We start from the raw sequence: 26635 nt of genomic DNA, 5'->3' as shown, positions 1-26635 counted from the left end.
ACATGGGTCGTTCTGGATTCTTTCACAAAAGGAAATAGTTTCTCCATATCCAAACTGACACACGGCACTTTTGTGTTTCAGTCAAGTCCCCTCTCACCCTACTGAACTCCCGCAGATACAAGCCCAGCCTGTGCTACTTTTCCACATATACAATCTGCCAGTTCCAGTTCTCAATCTAGTAAGCAGTGCCAGAACAGGTTTGAGAGGCTGTATAGCCTTCTCCCCTTATCTCTTATGGTTTAACGTTATGATAAACCACAACCATTTAAATTTTAAATTCCTGTCCACAACTTTTACTGCAAGTGCACTTCTGAGTTTAGACATTGATAGGGGAAGTGAGAGGTCACTGAAAGGGAAGAGAAAAGAAAAACAGGCAGGGAGCTTTATTCATTCCCCGCTGACCTATCCTAATTGATTATGTTAAGTTCTTGAGAGCAGGAGCTCAGACCCTCTCATGGGCTTTACCTGCAGGGGGAGGGCAGAAGGCCATTTCCTACAGTTTTGGAATGATAACAGTGATGGGTGTAGGAGATTGCACAAGAACACAGAAGCAATCATAAGCATTTGGACCTGTGAACCAGCACTGCCATTCAACAAGCCAACATTTAACTACCTTCCTTCCTGATCCATTCCAGCAAAGGAGGAGGCCATTTGGCCCATTAGGTTTATGCTGGCTTCTAACACAGCAATCCCAATTAATCCCACTCCCCCTCTTCTTATTTCCCTGTACCCCCGCAACTTAATCCCATCAATTTGCCACTTTTATTCTTTTGCCACTCACCTACATTCAGGATAATGTACAGTCACCAATAATATTGCAGCATCAAGATAGAACATAGAACAGTATGGGAAAAGGCCATTCGGCCCACCATGTCTGTGCTGACTAAAATGCCAGTTTAAACTGGACAACGGCCTACACATGATCCATATCCCTCCATTCCCTGCCTGTTCAGGTGTCTGCCTAAATGCCTCTTCAACACCACTATCTTATCTACTTCCACCACCTCCCCCGGCAGCCTGTTCCAGGCACCCACCACTCTCTGTGTACAAAAACTTGCCCCACACATCTCCTTTAAACTTTCCTCCTCTCATCATAAACCTGTGGCCCCCTAGTATTCGTCACCTCCACCCTGGGAAAAAGATTCTGACTGTGGGGTACAGAAGCAAACTGGGGCATCCAGTCACAGGGAGAACGTCCAAAATCCAGGGAGATAGTATCGATGGCAGAATCGAACCTGGGGTGCGGGAGCTGTGGGGCAGCAGCATTCACTGCCGTGCCACTGAGCTGTTTGCTTCTTGTACGGTTCCCATTTCCTTAATTTGACAAAAATCAGTGAAGCAGCAGTAGAGTTATTCCCCTCCCATGAAACTTACTGCCACTGTTTAGAGTCCCTGACATTAGAGTCATAGAGTCATACAGCACGGAAACAGGGCCTTCAGCCCAACCAGTCCATGCCGACTGTGTTGCCCAGCGAGCTAGTCCCATCTGCCTGCGTTTGGCCCATAGCCCTCTAAACCTCTCCTATCCATATACTTATCTGGGTGGCTTTTAAATGTTGCTAATGTGCCTGCCTCAACCACTAGTTCTGGCAGCTCCTTCCAAATATGCACCACCCTTTGTGTGAAGAAGCTGCCCCTGATGTCCCTTTTAAATCTCTGGCATCTGACCTTAAACCTCTGCCCTCTTGTTTTTAGCACCCCCTCCCTGGGAAAAAGACTGTGTGCTTTCACCCTGTCTGTGCCCCTCATGATCTTATACACCTCTATCAGGTCACCCCTCAATCTCCTACGTTCCAGGGAATAAAATCCTAGTCTATGCAAACTCTCCTTGTAACTCAGGCCCCCAAGTCCAGGCAACATCGTGCTAAATCTTCCCTGTACTCTTTCTAGTTTACTTCTTAACATATTTTCTTCAGACCGACTCAATAAATACATCGGCTCTTATGTTGTGCCATGTCATAAGTTACACAATACATTGGGTTAAATGGTGTAGTTAAAGCACAAAAGTTACGGTTCATATATCTTAGTAACCGTGCAAGAAAATCCCATTCCAACCAAAGACATCTCTGGGTGTCCTTAATGACTGAGCAACTACAGCCCTTTGGAACAGAATTACAAATATTCACAACCCTTTAAAGATTTCTCCTCATATCAGAGAGAGACTTCAATGCACCAGAAGGCGACGCGAGGGGCAAGTTTTTTCTTACAGAGAAACCCTGGAATGGGTTACCAGGGGTAGAGGTGGAAGCAGGCAGTTTGGTGGAGTTTAAGAGTGTTTTAGATAGACACACGAATGTGAAGGGAATGGAGGGAGATGGATGATACACAGGAGGAGGACATTTTGTATAAACTGGCATCAAGATTGGCACAACATCGTGGGCCAAATGGCCAGTCCAGTGCTGTACTGTTCTATGTTCTATGTAATTGTCCAGTGCAGTGTTATTCTGCACCTTATCTCTTCCCCCCCACATACACACACATACCTCTCCTTTCTCATTGCGGATCAGGCGGTTGAACTCCTTTCCTTCCAGACAGAGAAAGTCCTCTCCTGGATGGATGATGCCGCACTTTGTGGCGATGGCACGCGCAGTGTTAATGTTGTCTCCTGTCACCATTCGCACCGTTATCCCAGCTCGCTGACATTTTGTTATGGCATCTGGAACCTGCAACGGCAGTGAGCCAATTTACAGTGAATAAATTAAGAGGCACACTGCAGTCATTAATGCAGAACACTACATAATACTAAAAAGTCAAAACAACATAATTCATAGAACTTGCTGAACATCAATTTCATAGAATCATATAAACGTGCAACACATAAAAAAAGTGGCAGTTTGCCCATCCATTCCTTGCCAGCAGAGAGGTGGTAAGCAGACAGAGAGACACAGTGGCTCAACTAGTAGAGCTGCTGGCTCACAGATCCGGTGATCCAGGTTCAATCCTGACCTCAGGTGCTGTCCGTGTGGAGTTTGCATGTTCTCCCTGTGAATGTGTGGGTTTCCCCCCGGGTGCTCCGGTTTCCTCCCACATCCCAAACATGTGCAGGGTGGTAGGTTAACTGGCTGCTGTAAATTGTCCCTAGTGTGTAGGTGAGTGGTGGGATCTGGGGGAAGTTGATGGGAATGTGGGGAGAATAGAATGGGATTCGAGTAGATCAGTGTTTGGTGGTTTAAGCAGACTCATTGGAGGGTCTCGTTCTGTGCTGTAGGATCCATAGACTAATCCCACTTCCCAGTTCTATCTGTGGGCGTGTGCTTACAGTGTCTCACCCTCCACCACCCTTACTGCACTGACTTGAAAACAATATCCCCTCAACTCCATTCCAAATCCTTCTGCCGATGACTGAACTCTTCAACAAGGGACAAATATCCTTCCTGTTCACCCTCTTTAGGATTCTCAAGTTAACACACCTTTGGAGACACAGGAGACTGCAGATGCTGGAATTGGGAGCAGAAAACCAAACTGCTGGGGGAACTCAGCGGGTCGAGCAGCATCTGTGGAGGGAAAGGGGTGGTTGATGTTTCGGGTCAAGACCCTGCGTCAGGACTGAGAGAGTAGAGGGACGATGGCCAATTTAAGAGATGAGAAGGAAGGCGGGGAGACAGGGGCTGGCAGATGATAGGTGGAACCAGATTGGGAGAGATGATAGGCAGATGGAACCAGGTGGGAAGGGGTTAGGAAAGGTGAACCAAGGGAGAAGGAAGCCAGGTAGATGGGGATGTGGGTGACCGGCAGATGGAACCAGGTGGGAAGGGTGGTGAGCTTGGATATCGAGGGGTGTGTGACGGAAACGGTGAATCACAGGAGAGAGAAAGAGTGACCCCAGGTGGACTGGTGGGAATGGGTAAAGAACAGGGGGAGTGGGATGAAAAACACAATGACACTGGAGGAACTCAGCAGGCCAGGCAGCATCCCTGGAGAAAAGCAGGCGCTCAACGTTTCGGGTCAGGACCCTTCTTCAGGACTTTGGATGCTGCCTGGCCTGCTGAGTTCCTCCAGCATCATCGTGCTTTTCATCTAGATTCCAGCATCTGCAGTCCTTTATTTCTCTAGAGAAATTAAAAAATTCAACCTTCATACCATAGGCCACCCAAGCAGAATCTGAGATGTTGGTTCTTCTAGTTTGCGTTTGGCCTCACCGTGGCAGTGGAGAAGGCCCAGGACAGAGAGGTTGCTGTGGCAATGGAGTGGGGAGTTGGCGTGACATGTGACCAGAAGGTCAGGGTGATCAGCCTCTCCGCGTTTACAACACCTTATGGTGTCGTGAACCAGACTGTCTGTGGCCTAACCAGTGTTTTGTGCAGTCTGAACATGACTTCCCTGCTCTCAGACTCAACCAGTAACACAGCCTGCTCAGCCCCACTGGTTTGAAGTCTTTACCTCATCATTCTTGTACTAACCAACCTCAAGGTTTGGATATTTTAGTGAACATTGACCACTTGGCTATCATGCTAGATTTCACTTAAAAATTACTGAAAGCAGCAAATTGTACAAAATATAACAGGATTAACCCCCTCCCAAAGCATTTAATATCACCCTGACCTTCACAACATGGACCATTGATGCATTTGTTGTGCAGATTTAATAAATGCATCAACACAACTGTGAGAGACTTCACTACACCATGTCACAAGCTGGACACACAAGAGACTACAGATGCTGGAAATCTGGAACAACACACAAAGCGCTGGAGGAACTCAATGAGTCAGGCAGCATCTGTGGAGGGAAATGGATGGTCGATGTTTCGGGTCGAGACCCTTCATCTGGACTGGGCAATTCTTCAAAATGTCCTGAAGGGTCTCAACCCAAAACATCGACTGTCCATTTCCCTCCATAGATGCTGCCTGACCCACTGAGTTCCTCCAGTGCATTGTGTGTTGCATGTCACAAGCTAAAGGAAGTTACATCAAACTTGTGATTAAAACACAATGGATATGGTTGATAGACTGGAGGAGAATCCTATTCCAACCAAACACCAGTGTACACACAACTAACTGAATAGACAACAATTGAGAAAAGGATTTCTCACTGGTAACAGCAGGGCAAGGAGTAAACTCTCACCGAAATCCCACCCTAGGAGAAAAAGAACAATTCAAGCTTTCAAAAACCTCAAATGTGTGGAGGTCCATGTGAAAACTTGATGCACGGTTTATACTTCCTGTCCTAACAACTTTAAGCAGGCTCAATGCTGGACTTAACCATAAGAATCAGTAATATACAGAAGAAATCACATCTAACAAAAAAGGAGGCCATTCAGCCTATTAGATCCATGCTAGCTCCCAGCAGAGCAATCTCATCAGTCCCAATCCATTTCCTATTTTCCTGTACACTTGCAACTTATCCCCTCTCACATTCCCATCAACTTCCCTTTGATTTTTCTAGCACCTATCCATACTAAGGGGTTAAGTTACAGTGACCTATTAACCTACCAGCATGTATTTGGGATGTGGGAGAAAACCGGAGCACCCAGAGGACACCCACGGGGTCACAGGGAGAATGTGCAAAATCCACACTGACAGCACCCGAGGTCAGGGTTGAACATGGGTTACTGGAGCTGTGAGGTAATAGCTCTACTGGCTGCACCACTGTGCTGCCTCTCTGTCCGTTCTGCACCTATTTGGTGCAAAAATACACTCTCATTGAACTCTACTTCAATAGACTTCAGTGGTAGCAGAGTTTAATGTGTTGCTATGTAGTGTGCTAAACATTTAAAACTGGAAAAGCTTCCATCTTGCAGTGGTTAGGGTGTAGGTGGAAGATCAACAGAACTTCTGATGGCATGTCCAATACATCACGGGCACATCCCTCCCCACCATCGGGAGTATCTACAGGACACACTGCCTCAAGAAAGCAACATCTATCATCAAAGATCCCCACCATCCTGACCGTGCCATCTTCTCGCAGCTACCGTCGGGCAGGAGGTACAGAAGCCTGAAGTCCCACACCACCAGGTTCAGGAACAGCTTCAAGCATTCAATTCTTGAACCAACCAGCAAAACCATAAACACTACAGTTTAACAACACTACGACCACTTTACACTAAAACAAACTTTGTTTTTTTTTTGTTCTAATCGGGTTCTTTCTTGTAAAATTGTGTTTAATTTATGTTTTTTTCTTGTGAATGCTGCTTATCTGATGCTCTGTGCCTGTGATGCTGCTGCAAGTAAGTTTCTCATTGCACCCGTGCACACATGGACTTGTGCACGTGACAATAAACTCGACTTTGACTTTGATGTTTGGTTCATTCAGGGGTGCAGAGTTGGAAGTGAAAGGGTTAAGGGGAATTAGCAGCAACATAGGTTGACATGGAATAATAAACGCCTTTCATCCCGGAATAAAATTAGCTGGCAGAGGTGTAATTATTTTCACCAGGATAATGGAATCAACCAAACTGTTTGTGGCTGTTGAGAAATGGACTTGTTTATTTATAGATAATAAGCATCTCCAGCCATACTGTGAACAAGTTTAGCATGTGACTTCAAAAGAATTTAAATTAGGAACAAACTGGAGCAGGATATCAGGTACATGGCATTATATATTATTTAGACCGGATTGCATAGTTAAGCATCATTCATAAATGATCAATTCAACAGGCTCATAATTATATTTGTTCTTAATTTCAATAGAAACCTTTAAAGAAGCCGTCATCTCAAACTGATCAAAAAACACAACTGGGTGTTTTTTATAATTTGGGGAAGTCATTTTACCTCAAGATTCCTTGAATTTTTCCTGCTAAAGGATTGTGCTCAACCCCAAATGTTTTTTTTAAGTGAAATACTTAACTGCAGTGTGGCTAACCTATGTTCCTTTGGTGAGATGTAGTGTCTTGAAGGAGGGGAGGGGGAAGGCAAGGGAAAGTTGGTTTACTATTGTCACATGTACTGAGGTACAGTGAAAAACTTTGTTTTGCATGCCATCCATACAGATCATTTCATTACACAGTGCATTGAGGTAGTACAAGGGAAAACAAAACAAAATGCAGAATAAAGTGTCACAGTTACAGAGAAAGTGCAGGCAAACAATAAGGTACAAGGCCATAATGAGGTAGATTGTGAGGCATGGGCAAACACGGTAGTGTAGCAGTTAGCATAACGCTATTACAGCACCAGCAACCCAGGTTCAATGCTGGCTGCTGTCTGTAAGGAGTTTGTACGTTCTCCCCGTGTCTGCGTGGGTTTCTTCCCACATCCCAAAGACGTATGGGTTAGGAAGTTGTGGGCATGCTGTGTTGGCGCCGGAAGCGTGGCGACACTTGCGGGCTGCCCTCAGAACATTCTATGCAAAAGATGCATTTCACTGTGTGTTTCGATGTACATGTGATTAATAAAGATATCTTATCTGAGCTTATGAGTCCATATTATCGCACTAGGGGACCGTTCAATAGTTTTATAACAGCAAGATAGAAGCTGTCCGTGAGCCTGGTGGTACGTGCTCTCAGGCTTTTGTATCTTCTGCATGATGGAAGGGGGGGCGAAGAGAGAATGTCCGGGGTGGAGGATCTTTCATTATGTTGGTTGCTTTATCGAGACAGCGAGAAGTAAGGCAAGGGAATTAACGTTGGAGAACCGCAACTGCATCGTTGTGGTTCATAATTCAACACAAATATCATTCAATCACAAATAACTCTTCCCAGTTGGGCAGCAGGTAGTTGAAGCTGGAGTTAGTTCACTAACGAAAGAGAAGCAACTGGGACAGGCTTGAGGAGGTTAACCACAAGAGAGTAGTTAGGTGTGCAGAGTTATCCAAGCTTGGCACAAAAAGAAAGGAAGCAGGGGAGAGGGCAAGGAGTGCGGTCTTCAGTGGTGTGTATCACTGACGGTGAAGTCATCAATTAACAATGAGAACTCAGCGATTTCATTGTGCTTAATTTATAAATACTGATGCGATGGAAATTTTTGTAGGTGGAAAAACTATACTAACTTGAACAAGGAAAGAATCGTGCAAACAATTATAACTGCTGCACTGTGCAGGAGGGTACTTTTGTAGTTTTTCTTAGATGATATAATGATAAAACCAGTGCAAAATCAAAACAGAAAATGCTGGGAACACAGAGGTCAGGCAGCATCTTCTAGTCAAAGACTTGAAATGTTAACTCTGTTTCTCTCTCCACAGATGCTGCCTGACCTGCTGAGTGTTCCCAGCATTGTTTGCTTTTATTTCTGAATTCCAGCATCTGCAATGTTCATAAAGCTGTGGTTATTGATCACTGAACTATGGTGATCTATAAGATCAGGAATTGTCTAATTTATACTATTAGAAAGCTTGTGCACACATGCAATAAAATGTAGACACAGAAGAGAAACGAAAGATCGCAGAAAAGTTGAACTGTTGCATCCTTTAAGTTACAGACTGCTTTCTGCCATTTGTTCTTGACACCGTATACTTTGCAGCCTAATAAAAGAAGTGTGTGTCTGTTCTACCAACTCCGTGCTTTCTAAATTTAACTGAGACTGAACAACCTATGATTTGCCCCAGTATCAGTGGATGGCAAGCTATTATTTAACTTACCATCATTGGCAGTCTTTTTTCTAATTTGAGGTTTCAAAAACTCTTCAAGACTCCTCCAAAACCAGAAAATTACTAACTTAAATTTAGCAATTTGAAGGGCATCTCTGTGACCCTGGACTCTTAGCAGGGTATCTAGTTTTATTATTATTTATTTGTAAACAGGATGATAGTGTCAATGGCCATGCCAGCAACTATTGACCCTTAACTGCCCATGCACTGATTAAGAGCCAATCACATTGGTGGGACAGGTGTCACATATTGCAAAATTGCTTGGACATTATTCCCCTCTAATGAAAGCTTTCTTCTACTTGCAGATCCAAAAATCACTGAAATATGGAACCATGGAGATAGAGAAGATTTTTAAAAAATTATTTATTTACTCCCAGAATGTGGACAACACTGGCAATGCCAGCAGTGCCCATCCTTAGATACCCCTGAACTGAGGGGGCAATGAAGAGTCAACCATATTGGTGGGGCTAGAGTGTAGCGGTTAGCGTAACGCTATTACATCGCCAGCAACCCGGGTTCAATTCCGGCCGCTGTCTGTAAGGAGTTTGTACATTCTCCCTGTGTCTGCGTGGGTTTCCTCCGGGTGCTCCGGTTTCCTCCCACATTCCAAAGACGTACGGGTTAGGAAGTTGTGGGCATGCTATGTTGGTGCCAGAAGCGTGGCGACACTTGCGGGCTGCCCCCAAAACACTCCACGTAAGATGCATTTCACTGTGTGTTTCGATGTACAATAAAGATATCATATCTTATATAGGCTAGCTGGATAAGGATGGCAGATTTCTAAGGGAAATTAGATGGATTTTTACAACGTTCCAATAGTTTCATTATTCAATCCAGATGAAGGGTCATGACCCGATACATCGACTGTTTGTTTCCCTCCAGAGATACTGCCTGACCCGCTGAGTTTCTCGAGCAGTTTGTTTTTTGCTCCACGTTCCAGCATCTGCAGTCTCTTGTATCTCCATTTCTTTATAGTTGCTACTGAGAAGAGCTAAATAATGAGCTGATTTCAAGTGTGATGGGACTGAGACTCCAATCTATGGCCCAGAACTTTGTCTCACAGTGTTAACCACTCCACCATCGCAACGCACCAGGAGGACGAGAGCACAGATTGGTTCATTCTGTCCCTCCCATTGCCCGATCGGTTGCAAGCACAAACCAACATCAACAAACTCGAAATTCTGTGTTTAGTTGTCTTCTCAAGTTGTGTCACAGTGCAAGCTTTGACTATCTTGAGTATTCGTCTGAGCACTGAATGGTTGACCGAGGAACCCAGTGAATGATGACTTGAAGTCAGGCATTATTAGCTCTGGTAATAGCCTTTAGAACACGAGTACAGCATTTAAATCAAAATTTAGTGAGGCCTATAATTTTTTATACAAGGATGCACACTTAACTAAGAACGAGAACACTGACAGAACCTGCTAGAGGACCCACTTTCATGATGGGATGAAAAACAGAACTTCATTGGGTGCAACGCAGCACTCCAGAGCCTCAGCTCAATAGAATATCACAAAACAGCATAAACAAAATATATTTTTATGCAACATGTGATGTTGAACTTGCTGTCTAATGTAGCTTATTTAACCCTGAAAGCATTTCTTTTTCACACCAAGACACTTAAGTAATGATATGGTAGGTAGTTCTGAACTCCATTTGCAAATGCTATTCATTATGGAAATGCAGTTTATTAGTGAATCATAGAAAGGTTATGGACATGGAGGTCATTCTACTGTTCAAGTATCGGCCTGTTCCGAGAATAACAATCCTATTAGTCCCATTCCTTGCTCTTTCCCGAAGTCTTGTTCTCTCTATGGTACCCATCCCATTCCCCTTTGAAGGCACTGATAGATTCTGTTTCCACCATCTCACCAGTTCAGAATTATTCTCCACGTAATACTGATTTTCCTCATATCACTATCCATCATGTTGCAACTGTAACAGGTTGTTGGTGAGACCACACTGAGTGTTGGGTGCAGTTCTGGTCACCCAGCTATAGGAAGGTGTCATTAAGCTGGAAAGGATGCAGGGAAGATTCACGAGGATATTACCAGGGCTTGAGAAATACAGAGAGATTGGATAGGCTGGCAACTTTTTTTCCTTGGAGCATAAGAGGCAGAGGGGTGAATCTAGAGGTTTATAAAATCATTAGGAACACAGATAAGATGAATATTTAGTTTTTTTTCCACAGAGTAGGGGAGTCTAAAACTAGAAGGTGTAGGTTTAAGGAGAGAGGGGAAAGATTTAAAAGGGACCTGAGGGGCAAGTTTTACCACACAGTGGGTGGTGGGTATATGGAATGAGCTGCCAGAGGAAGCTGTAGAGGCAGGTACAATTATGACATTTAAAAGGTATTTAGAAAGGTACATGGAAAGGAAAGGTTCAGAGGGATATGTACCAAACGCAGGCAAGTGGGACTAGCTCAAGTAGATAGCTTGGTCGGCATGGACAAGGTGGGCCAAATGGCCCACTTCTGTGCTGTATAACTCTACCATCTACCCAAAATTTCAAAACTGCTCCCTCCTCCTCCCCCATCCATCCCATCCTTGAACCATACATTAATGGGATCTCCTTCCCACTCTCTACCTCAGCTAAACAGTCAAGGGCAAGGAAGAGCATCAGAAAGAATTCCACCCGAAAATCCATCGTTCACATACAAGAACTGACGTTTACAAAGTTTCTACCTATCAAAATTATCATCTTTATTTTGACTACTGTTGTTGGTAGAATCTCAGATGGTGATGAGGAGGCGTACAGGAGTGAGATAGATCGGCTTGTTGAGTGGTATCGCAACAACAACCTCGCACTCGACATCAGCAAGACCAAGGAGTTGATTGTGGACTTCAGGAAGGGAGAGTTGGGAGAACACACACCAGTCCTCACTGAAGAGTCAGTGGTGGACAGGGTGAGCAGCTTCAAGTTCGTGGGTGTCAACATCTCGGAGGATCTGTCCTGGGCCCAACACATTGATGAAGGCACACCAGTGGCTCTACTTCGTTAGGAGTTTGAGGAGATTTGGTATGCCACTAAAGATTCTTGCAAATTTCTATAGATGTATGGTGGAGAGCATTCTGATTGGATGCATCACCGCCTGGTATGGAGGCTCCAATGCACAGGATCGCAAGAGGCTGCAGAGGGTTGCAGACTCAGCCAGCTCCATCACGGGCACAACCCTCCCTGCCGTCGAGGACATCTTCAAGAGGCGGTGCCTCAAGAAGGCAGCATCCATCACTAAGTACTCTCAACATCCGGGACATGCCCTCTTCTTGTTACTACCATCAGGGAGGTAAAGGAGCCTGAAGACCCACACTCAACGATTCAGAAACGACAACTTCCCCTCCGCCATCAGATTTCTGAACGGTCCATGAACCCATAAACACCACCTTGTTATTCCTCTTTGTTTTGCACTACTTAATTTTGTAATTTTACGTCTTTGCGCTGTACTGCTGCCGCAAAACAACAAACTTCATGACGTACAAGTCAGTGCTAATAAACCTGATTCTGATACCCATGAAAACACTTTGCTAACTCTTGCACTTCGCGTATACTCCTGTCAGTGCTTCTTCACTCTTCGAATGCTGTGAGGTTTAAAATAGCAACTCCCCCTCCTGACTTTAGGCCAAGCTGTCAAAATTCAATCTCCCTGCACAGCTCTTGCTGAGTGACCTCAGATTAAAAAAACAGCTGGAGCCAAGGCTGTAGATGAGAGGAAGAGCTATTTAAATATAAAGAAGAGCACTGAAGCAGGGTAGTGCAACAGCTGAGAGGAAGAGGAAGGGCTGGGTGTTCACCATTTTATGAAGATGGTTCACCAGTAAATCGGAAGAATAGTAAGTCATAAAAACTAATTTTATCTCCAACGTGCCAAATATGTTGCTAGGTTATGTGTGTGTACAGACTATTATTTAAACAAACATCACAGCTTAGGTCCATATGTCCTGCTTCACATCCAATTTCCTGAAAGAAGTTCTGAAGCCAATGTGAAGATATGGCAGAAGGCACAATCTCAACAATAAGTAAAAACCAATGAGGTCACAGAGTCGTAGAGCTATACAGCATGGAAAGAGGCCCTTCAGCCCAACTGGTCCATGCTGCCCAAGTTGCTGAAGTGAGCTAGTCCCACTTTTGGTCCATATTCCCCTAACCTTCCCTATCCATGGACCTGTCCAAATGTCTTTTAAATGTAGTAATTGTACCCGCCTCTCCCACTTCCTTTGGCAGCTCGTTCCACACACCCACCACCCTCTGTGTGAAAAGGTTGTCCCTCAGGTCTCTTTTAAATCTCCCCCCCCCCCCAACCTTAAACACATGCCCTCCAGTTTTGGACTCCCTGACCCTGGGGAAAAGACTTTGGCTGTTCACTTTATCTATCTCCCTCATGATTTTTTAAAACTCAAGAAGTTCACCCCTCAGCCTCCTTTGCTCCAGGAAAAAAAAGTCCCAGCCTAACCAACTATTGCACTTTGGGACATCTAATGTAAAGGCACAGTACACTGTTAATGTACAGAGGGATCTTGGGGTCCAAGTCCAAGGTTCCCTGAAAGTGGCTGCACAGGTTGATAGGGTAGTAAAGAAGGTCAGCTTGCCTTTATTAGTCGAGGTATTGAGTTCAAGAGCCAGAAAGTTGTAATGAAGAATCCTGATGAAAGGTCTCAACCTGAAACGTCGACTGTTTATTTCCCTCCATAGATGTTGCCTGACCTGCTGAGATCCTGTGTGTGTTGCTCCGGGAAGTTATATTGCAGCTTTATAAAACTCTAGTTAGGCTGCATTTGGAGTACTACATTCAAATTCTGGTCACTCCCTTTTAGGAAGGATGTGGAGGCTTTGGAGAGGGTGCAGAAGAGGTTCACTAGGATGCTGCCTGGATTAGAGGGTATGAGCTATAAGGAAAGGTTGGACAAAATTGGGTTGTTTTCTCTGGAGCGGCGGAGGCTGAGGGGAGATCTGATTGAGGTTTATAAAATTATGAGAGGCACAGATAGAGTAGACAGCTGGTATCTTTTTCCTAGGGTGGAAATGTCTAATTCTGGAGGGCATGCATTGAAGGTGAGGGGGGTAAGTTCAAAGGAGATGTGCGGGGCAAGTTTTCTTTTTACACAGAGAGTGGTGGGTGCCTGGAATGCACTGCCAGGGGTAGTGGTAGAGGAAAATATGATAGAGACGTTTAAGAGGGTCTTAGGCAGATGAATATACAGAGAATGGAGGGATACGGACATTGTGTAGGTAGAAGGGATTAGTTTAGTTAGGCATTTAATTACTAGTTTAATTAATTCGGCACAACATTATGGGCCAAGGGCCTGTCCCTGTGCTGTATGTTCTATCCAGTTTCTCCTTGTATCCCATGCCAAAGATGTTGCTTCAAGGCTGCTGTCCTCACATTCCTCCGTTTATACCTTTATTAGGACAAAAGAGGCCACCATCGAGTCTATATTAGTTCTGAGAATAATCTCATTGGTCCAATCCCCTGGTTTGGTTCCCCGCAACCTATTCTCTTTCACATTCTATCTTCCTATCCGGATGTATCATGGCTTGGCACGGCAACTGCTCTACCCAAGACCGCAAGAAATTGCAGAGGGAGTTGTGAACACAGCCCACTCCATCACGAAAACCAACCTCCCCTCCATTGATTCTGTCTATACTTCCCGCTGCCTCCGTAAAGCAGCCGACATAATCAAAGACCCCACCCACCTCGGTCATTCTCTCTTCTCCCCCCTTCCATCGGGCAGAAGATACAAAAGCCTGAGGACACGTACCACCAAGCTCAAGGACAGCTTCTATCCTGCTGTTGTCAGACTCTTGAACAGACCTCTTGTATGCTAAAGACGAACTCTTGATCCCTCAATCTACCTCGTCATGGCCCTTGCACTTTATTTGTCTACCTGCACTGCACATTCTCTATAACTGTAACACTATATACTGCATTCTTACTTTTTCTTTTGTACTACCTCCATGCATTATGTTTGGAATGATCTGTACGGATGGCATGCAAACAAAAGCTTTTCACTGCATCTCGGTACACATGATAATAATAAACCAATTACGTGCCCAATAACTCTGCACCGAGTCTTCTGCTGCTCACCTACACTGGGAGTAACACAGAGCAGCCAGTTGTCTTACGAACTTGAATGTCTTTGGGATGCAGGAGGAACCCAGAGAAACCAAGGTAGACCCATGCAGTCACAGGGGGAATGTGGAAACTCTACACAGACAGCACTGGAGGTTAGGATCGAACCCGGGTCGCTGGAGCTGTGATACAGTAGTGCTAACTGCTGTGCCACTGTGACACCGTTCTGTTGGACATGAACTACAACTGCGCAAAGATGATTTATCTGTAATAGCCCCAAATAAGAGATTAGTTCTGTAAATACTTGAACCTCAGCACTTATCTGTAACACTGAACTAGCTGCGTTCCATTTCTTTGTTCAAATGTTAAAGCGGTTCCCTTAGCTGGATGTAAAAGATCACAGGATATTACTCCTAAAACAGCAGCAGAATTCTCCCCAAGATCTGACCAATATTTATCCCTGTTTACACCTATTTGAGGCAACAATCTGGGTAATGCCACAATTTTGTTTGTGGGGTTTGCTTTTTGCAAACTGTCTGTTGCAACACTGTCTGTGCTTCCAGTTACTTCACTGGGAAGGTATTCCTGAAAGGAATGTGAAAGACACTATTTAAATGCAGGTCTTTCTTACTTCTCCTGATAGAGGGAACCAACATCTTAATGGGGCGATCTGAAGGTGTGGCAAGCATTGCCTGAAGCCAAGGGATAAATTCTGCACCAGCTTTAGTTGGCCATGCTTTTCTGAAATGTTGTCAAAGCTGCTGGATTAAAGCTTGAATCAAGAAGTTTGGGTGAACTAATTGTCAGCATGCAAGGATGTGAAGGCAGTGCAGCCGAGTTCAGGCTCCCATTCAAACTGCATTTGCAAGTGCATTGCAAGCTGCCAAATGGGAAAATTTTGCATTATTAACATTCACTTTACATCAAACCTGCAGACACTACAAAAAGGTCATTAAATAATAAAAGGCAGGTCTCATGCAATTTTATAAAGCAGCCCCAAGCACCACATTTTCCAATCCCAAAGATTGGAAATGCCATCTATAAATTCGCCGATGACACCATTGTTGTTGGTAGAATCTGAGATGGCGAAGAGGAGATGTATAGGAATGAGACAGATAATGCACTCAAAGTCAGCAAGACCAAGGAATTGATTGTGGACTACAAGAAGGGGAAGTCGGGAGAACACACACCAGTCCTCATTGAGTGGTCAGCAGTGGAAAGGGTGAGCAGCTTCAAGTTCCTTGGCATCAACATCTCAGAGGATCTATCCTGGACCCAGCACACTGATGCCATCATGAAGAAGGCACAACAGTGGCTCTACTGCGTTAGGACTTTGAGGAGATTGAGTATGTCACCGAAGACTCTTACAGATTTCTATAGATGTGCGGTGGAGAGCGTTCTGACTGGTTGCATCACAACTTGGTATGGAGGCTCCAATGCATGGGAGCAAGGGGCTGCAGAAGTTTGTAGACTCAGCCAGCTCCATCACGGGCAGAGCCCTCCCCACCATTCAGTACACCTTCAAGAGGCAGTGCCTCAAGGCGGCGGCATCCATCACTAAGGACCCTCACCACCTGGGACATGCCCTCTTCTTGTAACTACCATCGGGGAGGAGGTACAGGAGCCTGAAGACCCACACTCAATGATTCAGGAACAGCTTCTTCCCCTCTGCCATCACATTTCTGAACAGTCCATGAACACTACCTCGTTATTCTTTTTTCTCATTATTTATTTATTTTTGTGACTTATTTTATGTCTGTACAGTACTGTTGCCACAAAACAACAACTTTAATGTCATTGAAGTCAGTGATAATAAATCTGATTCTGATTAGTAATGTTACACAGGTTATACGTATTTCCATTTGATACAGAATGAGGCCATTCCAGCCCATCACGTCCATGCTGGTTCACAGAGCATTCCCAATTTCCTCAATAATTTTTCCTGTAACCTGTTATCCACATTAACTCCTCACAGATTTTACTACTCAACTACTTACTGGGAACAATATACAGTGGCCAACTAACCTACACAAGTTTGGAGCAATAAAGAATCTGCAGGAGCATCTGTGGAGGGGAAAGGAATTGTCAATGTATCAAATCAGGACTTCAAGGCTTTGGCCCGAAATACCGACAATTCCTTTCCCACCACAGATGCTGCTCGACCCGCTGAGTTCTTCCGGCAGGTTCTATGTTGCTTCAGACTCCAGCATCTGCAGTCTCTTGTGTCTGCACAACTTTGGGATTTTGGAGGGAACTGGAGCACCTGGGGAAACCCATGCAGTCACAGGGAAAACATGTAGACTCCACACGCACAAGGCCCGAAGCCTGCGTCAAAGTTGGATCACCGAAACTGAAGAAGCTGCCCCTGATGTCCCTTTTAAATCTCTCACTTCTGATCTCAAACCTCTGCCCTCGTTTTCAGCAACCCCTCCCTGGGAAAAAGACTGTGCGCTTTCACCCTGCCTGTGCCCTTCATGATTCTATACACCCCTCAATCTCCTACGTTCCAGGGAATAAAGTCCTAGTCTACACAACCTCTCCTTGTAACTCAGGCCCCTAAGTCCAGGCAGCATCCTGGTAAATCTTTTCTGCACTCTTTCTAGTTCAATAATATCTTTCCTATAACAGAGTGACCAAAACAGTTGTGGTCCTACACCACTGAGTTCTGCTCAGGTGCAACAATACACCTGCAGTGGGACATCCAAATGTTTGTTAATTTACAACGTGTGAATATTAAGTAGCTGCAATCCAAGAAACAGCGAGATAATCGAGACGTGCTCAAGGACAATGCCCAAGTCTGAGATCAGCAACTGGTTCAGATATTGCATCGAAATAAAATCAGCACCCTAAAACTGAAGCAAGGTTGCACTATTTTAATAGTTACAGAATAACAAAAGGGAGGAGGAACTAGCCCAGCAACCATGAGATTAACAATCTTGACGATCTTTTCATTCAGCCTCTCCTCCATTGACTTCCTGCTGCCTTGGGAAAGCAGTCAACATAATCAAGGACCCCTCCCACCCTCGGTCATTCTCTCTTCTCGCCCCTCCTGTCGGGCAGAAGGTACAAAAGATTGAGTGCACGTACCACTGGGCTCAAGGAAGCTCCTATCCCGCTGTTATCAGACTCTTGAATGGACCTCTCATACGCTAAAAATATACCTTTGATCTCCCAATGTACCTCACCGTGGCCCCTGCACTTTATCTGTCTACCTGCACTGCACTTTCTCTGTAACTGCAACACTATATTCTGCATTCAGTTTTCTTTTTACTACCTTGATGTACTTATGTATGGAGTGATCTGTCTGGATGGCACGCAAGCAAAAGATTTTCACTGTATCTCGGTACACGTGACAATAATAAACCAATACTTCCAATACCACTACAGTGGAAACTCATCCTCTTTTGTACTTTCTTTCTTGTAAAAATTATGTATAATTTATGTTTTTCGTGTGAATGCTGCTTATCTGATGCTATGAGCCTGTGATGCTGCTGCAAGCAAGTTTTTCATTGCACCTGTGCACACATGGACTTGTGCATGTGACAATAAACTCGACTTTGACTTTACATGCTAAACATGCAATGCAGTAACATGCAAGCTGAACTCTACTTCTGACATTTAGTACAATGCCTGTCAATGGAAACTGACCTTCAGAAACTGAGCTCGATGGACGTACGTTATTGCATCATGCACTCAGTGCGCACAACAAATTCCCACCAAACATAAAGAACAGAAGTGTCTTTAAACAGATGTAATTTACCTCAGGTCGCACGGGATCCTCAATTCCAACAACTGTGATGCACGTCAGGTCACACAGAATCTCATTTTCATTGTCCCAATCAGGTTCTTTAACAAAGTCTCTGTACGCCAAGCAGATGGTCCGTAGGCCTTCACAAGCCATTGGTTCAATCACCTTCTTCACCATTTCATCGCGATCTCTTGCCTTGAAGACCACTACATCCCCACTTTTATTTATTAATTTAGTGCACCTGCAAAGTAATTTTAATGTATGTTTTATTTTTGCGCATGAAATACACATGCTACCAAACTCACAAAACCAGTGCCTAATAACATCTTTTATCTACAGGAAACCCAATGTTGCACACATCAACACTGGCCAACAAATTAGTGAAGGGAGAGAAACCACAGCTTTGGCTAGGTAGGAAGGGGAAGTGAATAACAAGGATTTAACAGTTGTGTGGTAATTGAAGCTCGAAAATTAAAAGTTGTTGACAATAGACATGAAGATGTAGAGGTCTTCGGATGCAAACACAAGATTCCCTCCAACTTTTTCCATCATACAGCTCCGAAACAGGCCCTTTGGCCTAACTCATCCATGATGACAAAGATACTTTCCTGAGCTAGTCCCATTTGCCCGTGTTTGGCCCATATCCCTCTAAACCCTTTCAATTCATGAACCTGTCCAAATGTCTATTAAAATTGCAATTGCACCCACCTCGACCATCTCCTCTGGCAGCTTGTTCCATAGATCCACCACCCTCTGAGTGAAAAATTTGCACCTTAAATCCCCTTTAAATCTTTCCCCTCTGACCTTAAAACTATGCCTTCTAGTTTTGGACTTGCCTACCCTGGGAAAAAAGCTGAGAAGGATTAGGCTAGACAGCAGAATTCTCTAGACCATTCAACTGGTGCAAGACATTAGAGATCAGCTAAATGACAAGTAATACCATTCACCAAGATGACTTGTGAAGCCCTCTGATCAGCAAACTAGCTACAAGCTAACCAGGAATCTGGGTCCCTGATTATTATTCAAGTTCAAGCCCACCTAACCAACCCTGTCAGGACCCGACTACACGTGACAGATCAGGTGTACAACAAACAATCTGCTGGAGGATCGCAGCGCGTCGAACAGTATCTGTGGGGGGGGGATGGAATTCTCGACATTTCAGGTCAAAACCCTGCATCAGGACTGATGATGCAGGGTTTCGACCTGAAATGTTGACAATTACTTTCCCCCCCACAGATGCTGTTCGACCCGCTGATTTGCTCTCAGTTGTTCCAGATTCCAGTATCTGCAGTCTCTTGTGTCTCCTGATCAGGTGTATATTCGGGTAAAACAAAAGGTCTGGATGCAAATCCGGACGGGATGGGATGGGCTGTGCTCAATACTCAATCCAGGTCAGGATTTGCTTGAAATTACCACGTGTCCTCTGTTCTTGATGAACAGCAACATGTGCATGACATGGCTTATCTTCTGCTTCCCTGCAGATGCCTCCAGGTTGAGTACAGCAAAAACTGTCTCAGTTTGGTGGTGGATTAGCTGTGGTCACGTCAGGTTTTCGTTTTGTACATGAGCACGGACCTTTAAGTTTGAACACAGCACAGTACAGCACAGGAACAGGCCTTTTGGCCCACGATGTTACACCAAACTAATTAAGCCAATGACACCTAATCCCTTCTGCCTGCACATGGTGCATATCCCTTCATTCTCTGCACATTCATGTGCCTATCTAACAGCATCTTAAACGCCACTATTGTATCTGCCTCCACCATCACCCCCGGCAGCGCATTCCAGGCACCCACCACTCTCTGTGTAAACAAAGTTGCCCCGCACATTTCCTTTGAACTTTCCCCCTTTCACCGTAAATGCATACCCTCTAGTATTAGAGATTTCGACCCTGGGGGGAAAGATATCAGCTGTCTACTATGTCTATGCCTCTCATAATTTTATAAACCTCTATCAGGTCTTCCCTCAGCCTCCGACGCTCCAGAGAAAACAACCCAAGTTTGTCCAACCTCTCCTTACAGCTCATACCCTCTATGCCTCGCTCTCTATTGTTTTTCTTCCCATTCATTTTTCGGGAACTGGCTGACATTGAAAAGCCAACATTGCCTGCCCATCCTTCATTTCCCTCGATACACTTCATTGTTGTTTTATAATTAAGAATGTCCAATAAATGAAACTTATTTATCATACAAGTGAAGCCAAAGATTGAGGTAATGCAAGAAAATAGAAGTCATTATTTTGGGAAGAAACTAATTCTCCAGTGGGAGAGAAGTGGGCAAAATCTCTATTCACAAAAATATATTCAAATACTGGATGCCAAAAATTAGTATTTCCAGTCGTTTCTGCATTGGGAAGAAATTCAGGCTCGTCAGGGTAAAATTGGGAAAAATCCAACATCAAAGCTCAAAATCCAGCAAACACAAATTTCTCACCCTCCCACACGCTCACTATGTTTGAGACATTGGGACAGGCAAGGATACCGATCTAATGGGGGCAGATGGGTTTGGTTTAGATGGTGTTTGGTTTAGATGGTGTTGGATTCGACTGTTTTAATTAGTTTTTTCTTAACATGTATAGTGTTTAATACACCTCAAGTGGCTGCACAAGGAATGACCACTTCCTAGCTTATTGGTTCGTCCATCAGGTGAATATGTGTTTTTTCATTGGTTGGTTTGGCCACAGGTATCTAATAGGTTTCCTGATTGGACTATTGTTACCTAAAGAGTACCTCTTATTTTAGGCATAAAAGGTGTCATTTTTTGTTAATCTCTCTCTTGCTCACTCCCACCCCACCCCCCCCCGCCCCTAGCTCATCTTTAGTTCATAGAAACATCGAAAACCTACAGCATAATTCAGGGCCTTTGGCCCACAAAGTTGTGCTGAACATGTCCCTACCTTAGAAGGTTACCCATAGCCTTCTATTTTTCTCAGCTCCATGTACCTATCCAAAAGTCTCTTTATAGACCCTATCGTATCCACCTCCACCACCGTTGCTGGCAGCCCATTCCACGCACTCACCACACCGAGTAAAAAACTTACCCCGACATCTCCTCTATACCTACTCCCCAGCACCTTAAGCCTGTGTCCTCTTGTGGCAATCATTTCAGCCCTGGGAAAAAGCCTCTGACTATCCACACGATCAATGCCTCTTATCATCTTATACACCTCTATCAGGTCACCCCTCATCCTCTGTCGCTCCAAGGAGAAAAGGCCAAGTTCACTCAACCTGCTTTCATAAGGCATGCTCCCCAATCCAGGCAACATCCTTTTAAATCTCCTCTGCACTCTTTCTATGGCTTCCACATCCTTCCCGTAGTGAGGTGACCAGAACTGAGCACAGTACTCCAAGTGGGGTCTGACCAGGGTCCTACATAGCTGCAACATTACCTCTCGGCTATGTGGAGTTGTACAGCATAGACACAGGCCCTTCGGCCCACTGAGTCTATGCCGACCATCATGCCTATGCATTAATCCCATATCCCTCTGTGCCCTGCTCATTCCTGTCCAGATGCCTGTAGTGTAACATTAGCCTGTGGCTGCAACATTACATCTCGGCTCCTAAATTCAATTCCACTGAATTCAAATTCAGTTCCTTTTGTCTCAGCTCATCTCCCAGTAGTAAAGCTAGTACCATGAGCTCTGTGACTGTTTCTTTGTTTTAAACTTTTCCAATAAAACTTTGTGAAGCACCAAGTTGTTTTCAACTCATTCCTGGACTCCTGAAAGATCCTGCGGATTCGAAAATAACCGGATCTGACAATGGGTAAAAGGAATGGCATGGACGAGGTGGGTCAAAGGGGTCATTTCTGAGCTGTACAACTCTATAACTCTATGAGTGGTTTCTTAAATCACTTCAGAGGCAGTTAAGAGTCAACCACACCGATGGGTCTGGAGTGACACACTGACCCGATCTGGTAAAGACAGGAGATTTCCTGTCCAGAAAGACATTAGTGAACCAGACACGTTTTTACAACAGTCCAGTAGTTTTCTAGTCATCATTACTCATGGCTAGGGTTTTTTTAAAATGTCAGATGATTAAGCAAAGAACATAAAAGCAAGGATGTTGATTAAGCAAAGAACATAAAAGCGAGGATGTAATGCTGAGGCTTTATAAGGCGTTGGTCAGACTGCATTTGGAACATTGTGAGCACCTTTGGGCCCCGTATCTAAGGAAAGATGTGCTGGACCTGGAGAGGGTCCAGAGTAGGCTCACAAGAATGATCCCAGGAATGAACAGCTTAATATATGAGGAGAATTTGATGTCTCTGGGCCTGGAGTCAATGTTCAGAAGGATGAAGGGGGAATCTCATTGAAACCTACTGGAAACTGAAAGGCCTGGATGGAGTGGATGTGGAGAGGATGTTTCCATCAGTGGGAGAGTCTAGGATCTGAGTACACAGCCTCAGGATAAAGGGACGTCCCTTTAAAACTGAGATGAGGAGGAATTTCTTCAGCCAGAAGGTGGTGAATCTGTGAAATTCGTTGCCACAGAGGGCTGTGGAGGTCAAGTCACTGGGTGTAGTTAATGCAGAGATTGATAGGTTCTTGATTAGTAAGGGGGGATAAGGATTATGGGGAGAAGGTGAGAGAATGGAGTTGAGAAAAAAGCCAGCCAAGATTAAATGGCGGAGCAGACTCGATGGGCTGAATGGCCTAATTCTGCTCCTATATCTTATGGTCTTATTAACTGAATTTATATTCCATATCTGCTGTGGTGGAATTTGAACACGTCTCTGGTCTACTAATCCAGTAATTTAACCACCTGTTTGAGGCAGGTACATTAACAACATTTAAAAGGCACTTGGACAGGTACGTGGATAGGAAAAGTTTAGAGGGATATGGGCTGAATGTGGGCTGATGCGACTAGTTTAGGTGGGAATCTTGGTCGGCATGGACCAGTTGGGCCGAAGGGTCTGTTGCTGTGCTGTATGATTCTATGACTCTGTGTGCCCCACTGCACCCAAAGTTCCCCAACTACACATGTTCCTCAAATTATCTGGTAAGCACAAGCAGTGAGTAGCTAAGTCTCAAAGAGCCTTTCAGAGGTTATCAGATCCCTGGTGACCTGGTTGCTAGAAATGTTCGAAGGAGAAAAATCAGCCAGAGTATTGTGCTCGATTGCCACTGAATGTTGAATAAGGACGACAATATATATTGATTCTGGTCACAGGAAACAGTAGAGGCCATTTGGCCCCTCAAGCCTGTTCTACCATTCTATAAGATCATGACTGATCTGATCTCCATATTCCCATCTACCCCCAGCAACCCTTCCTTCTCTTGCTCATCAGGAATGCATCTGTCTGTCTATCTATCTATCTCTGCCTCAAAAACATTCAAAGACTCTGTTTCCACTGCCCTCTGAGGAACTGAGTCCAAAGATTCATGGCTCAACAAAAAATATTAAATCACCTTTTCCGTCTTAAATGGATCAATCCTTAAATTCCGTGGTTCTTTGCTTACTGACTCCTTCCCTTTTTGAATGAACCTTTTTTCTAATCTATTGAAATACTCCCTGAATCTTGGAAATTTTGGAAAATTAAAACCAATTATCAATTCATGGTGGGCATGTCTGATGGGCCTCAATTATCTCACTAGCTACATCTTTTAAGACCCTGGGATGAAGTACATGGATAGGAAAGGTTTAGAAGGTTATGGGCCCAACGCTGGCAAATGGGACTAGTTTGAATGGGCATCTTGGTCAGCATGGACCAGTTGGGCCGAAGGACCTGTTTCCATGTTGTATGACTCTACGAATCCAAGTCTATCAGGACCCAGGGACTTTCCAGTTCGTCGTTCTAACAACTTGCTCAGTACCACTGCCCTGGTAATTATCCAAAGTTCCTTCCTCTCTTTCAGTTCCTGATTTAAGATATTTATTTATTAGTCACATGTACATCGAAACACACAGTGAAATGCGTCTTTTTGTGTTACTGAGAATGTGCTGGGGGCAGCCTGCAAGTGTCACCGTGCTTCCAGCGCCAACATAGCATGCCCACAGCTCCGAACCCGTACGTCTTTGGAATGTGGGAGGAAACCGGAGCACCCAGAGGAAACTCACGCAGACACGGGGAGAACGTACAAACTCCTTACAGACAGCGGCGGGAATTGAACTTGGGTCACTGATGCTGTAATACCATTACACTAACCGCTACACTACTGTGCCGATTTACACCTATTTCTGGGGTGTTACTTGCACCCTTTGCAGTGAAGACTGACGGAAAAGACCTGTCATTCATCTGTCATTTCCTTGTTTCCATTACTAGTTCCCAGACTCACTTTCTATGGGACCGACATTCATGCTGTTGGCATTTTCCTTTTTTAAATATTTACGGAAACTCTTACAATCTATTTATATTTCTGGCTGCTTTATCTCATGTTCTAAATTTTCCTTCAGTTTTCATCTTTTAGTCATTCTTTGCTTCTTTTACATATATATTTGATCCAATCCTCTGACTTGCCACTGTTCTGTGCAGTTATAGGCTTTTTCTTTAAGACTAATCTTTTTCCCAGGATAGAAATGTCAAATACTAGAGGATATGCATTTAAAGTGAGAGGGTGCAGAAGAGGTTTACCAGGATGCTGCCTGGATTACAGGGTAGGAGTCATAAGGAGAGGTTGGACAAACTTGGGTTGTTTTCTCTGGAGTGTCAGAGGCTGAGGGGAGACCTGATAGAAGTTTATAACATCATGAGAAGCATACTTAGGGTAGACAGTGAGAATCTTTTTCCCAGGGCAGAAGTGTTAAATACTAGAGGACATGCATTCAAGGTGAGAGGGAGAAAATTTAAAGGAGATGTGCGGGGCAACTTTTTTTTATATATACGGAGGGTGGCGGGTGCCTGGGATGGGCTGCCAGAGGTGGTGGGGGAAGCAGATACGATAGTGGCGTTTAAGAGGCTGTTAGATAGACACATGAATATGCAGGGAATGGAGCGATACGGACCATGTGCAGGCAGAAGAGAATTAGTTCAATTCAGCATCATGCTTGGTGTAGACATGGTGGTCTGAAGGGCCTGTTCCTGTGCTGTACTGTTCTATGTTCTAATATTCTAGGGAAATGTTATTCAGGAGTGGGTGAGGCAGTCGAGACTGTTTGCTGACACATCAGGAGGGGCTGGTTCAGAGTAACATGTCTGAGAGGAGGTATCCGGTGACTTTTAGTGAGAGAGTAGGGAGCAGGAATTGCAGGAAATGGAAAAACTGTACACTTCTGTAGGTTTTCTTTAAATACACTTATGTTAGGAGAATTAAGTTAAATTGGATAAACTGGGTTGTTCTCCCTAGCGCGTCACAGGCTGAGGGGAGACCTGATTGAGGTTTTTAAAGTTATGAGAGGTATAGATAGGGTAGACAGTCAGAATCTTTTCCCCAGGGTAAAAAAGTCAAACACCAGAGGACATGCTTTCGTGAGGGGCAAGTTTTTTTTGTTTTACGCGGAGTGGTAGGTGCCGGGAATGGGTTACCAAGGGGTAGAGGTGGAAGCAGGCAGTTTGGTGGAGTTTAAGAGGTTTTCAGATAGACACATGAATATGAAGGGAATGGAGGGAGATGGACAATGCACAGGAGGAGGACATTTAGTATAAATTGGCATCAAGGTCGGCACAACATCGTGGGCCGAATGGCCTGTCCAGTGCTGTATTGTTCTACGTTCTAAATCTTGGCTGTAAACCACTAAAAGCTTCTGCTTGCAGTATGCCTTTTATAACTTTGACTTCAGTTAAAAGTTACAGCGGGGTTTTCCTCTTTGAGTTCTTGTGACCAGAGAATTGACCATATATAGCCTGAAGGAACATCTTATTGGTGAGATTTTATTCGTAACCGCTTGTCATTGTCATTGACAATATCTACTTGGCCATCTACATGTAAACGATGAGAAACCATGCTCACTTGCGCAGGATGATCTCAGATGCACCCTTGCTGTACATACGGAAGCTTCCATCCACATTCTTGAGCACTGTGCTCATAGACTTGCGCGCAGAGTTGAAGGTGTACACCTTATAGAGCTTTTCTTCTGGAATTTCATTGCGCACAGCCTGATAATCCTGCTTTAAGTCCAGCACAAAGCCAAGCAAAGCACATTCAGTCTTGTTACCTACATGACGAGGGAGACCTCCTTCCTTCTCGGGAGGCTGCAGGGATGAGTGAAACAGGAAAAAGAAAGTAAACTGGAATAAATTCCACCAACATTTGAAGTAGTGGCCATCATTTACTGCATTAATTCTTTGGCTTAAGGCCACATGATCTCTGCACTTTATCAACAAATGCTCCTTGGAAAGACATGAATCACTTTCATTCCCTTGCAC

The 26635-nt window shown here is 44.4% G+C and overlaps 1 pseudogene; it reads right to left on the bottom strand.

Moving 5' to 3' along the window:
- The window catches only part of LOC127580721 (plasma membrane calcium-transporting ATPase 1-like), a 289484-nt pseudogene that overhangs the window by 47757 nt on the left and 215092 nt on the right, over positions 1-26635 (bottom strand).

The sequence above is a fragment of the Pristis pectinata genome, chromosome 20 (assembly GCF_009764475.1).
Source record: "Pristis pectinata isolate sPriPec2 chromosome 20, sPriPec2.1.pri, whole genome shotgun sequence".
NCBI classification, from domain to species: Eukaryota; Metazoa; Chordata; class Chondrichthyes; order Rhinopristiformes; family Pristidae; genus Pristis; species Pristis pectinata.
Note: the sequence above shows the minus strand (reverse complement) of the source record. Positions and strands in the feature narration are given on the sequence as shown.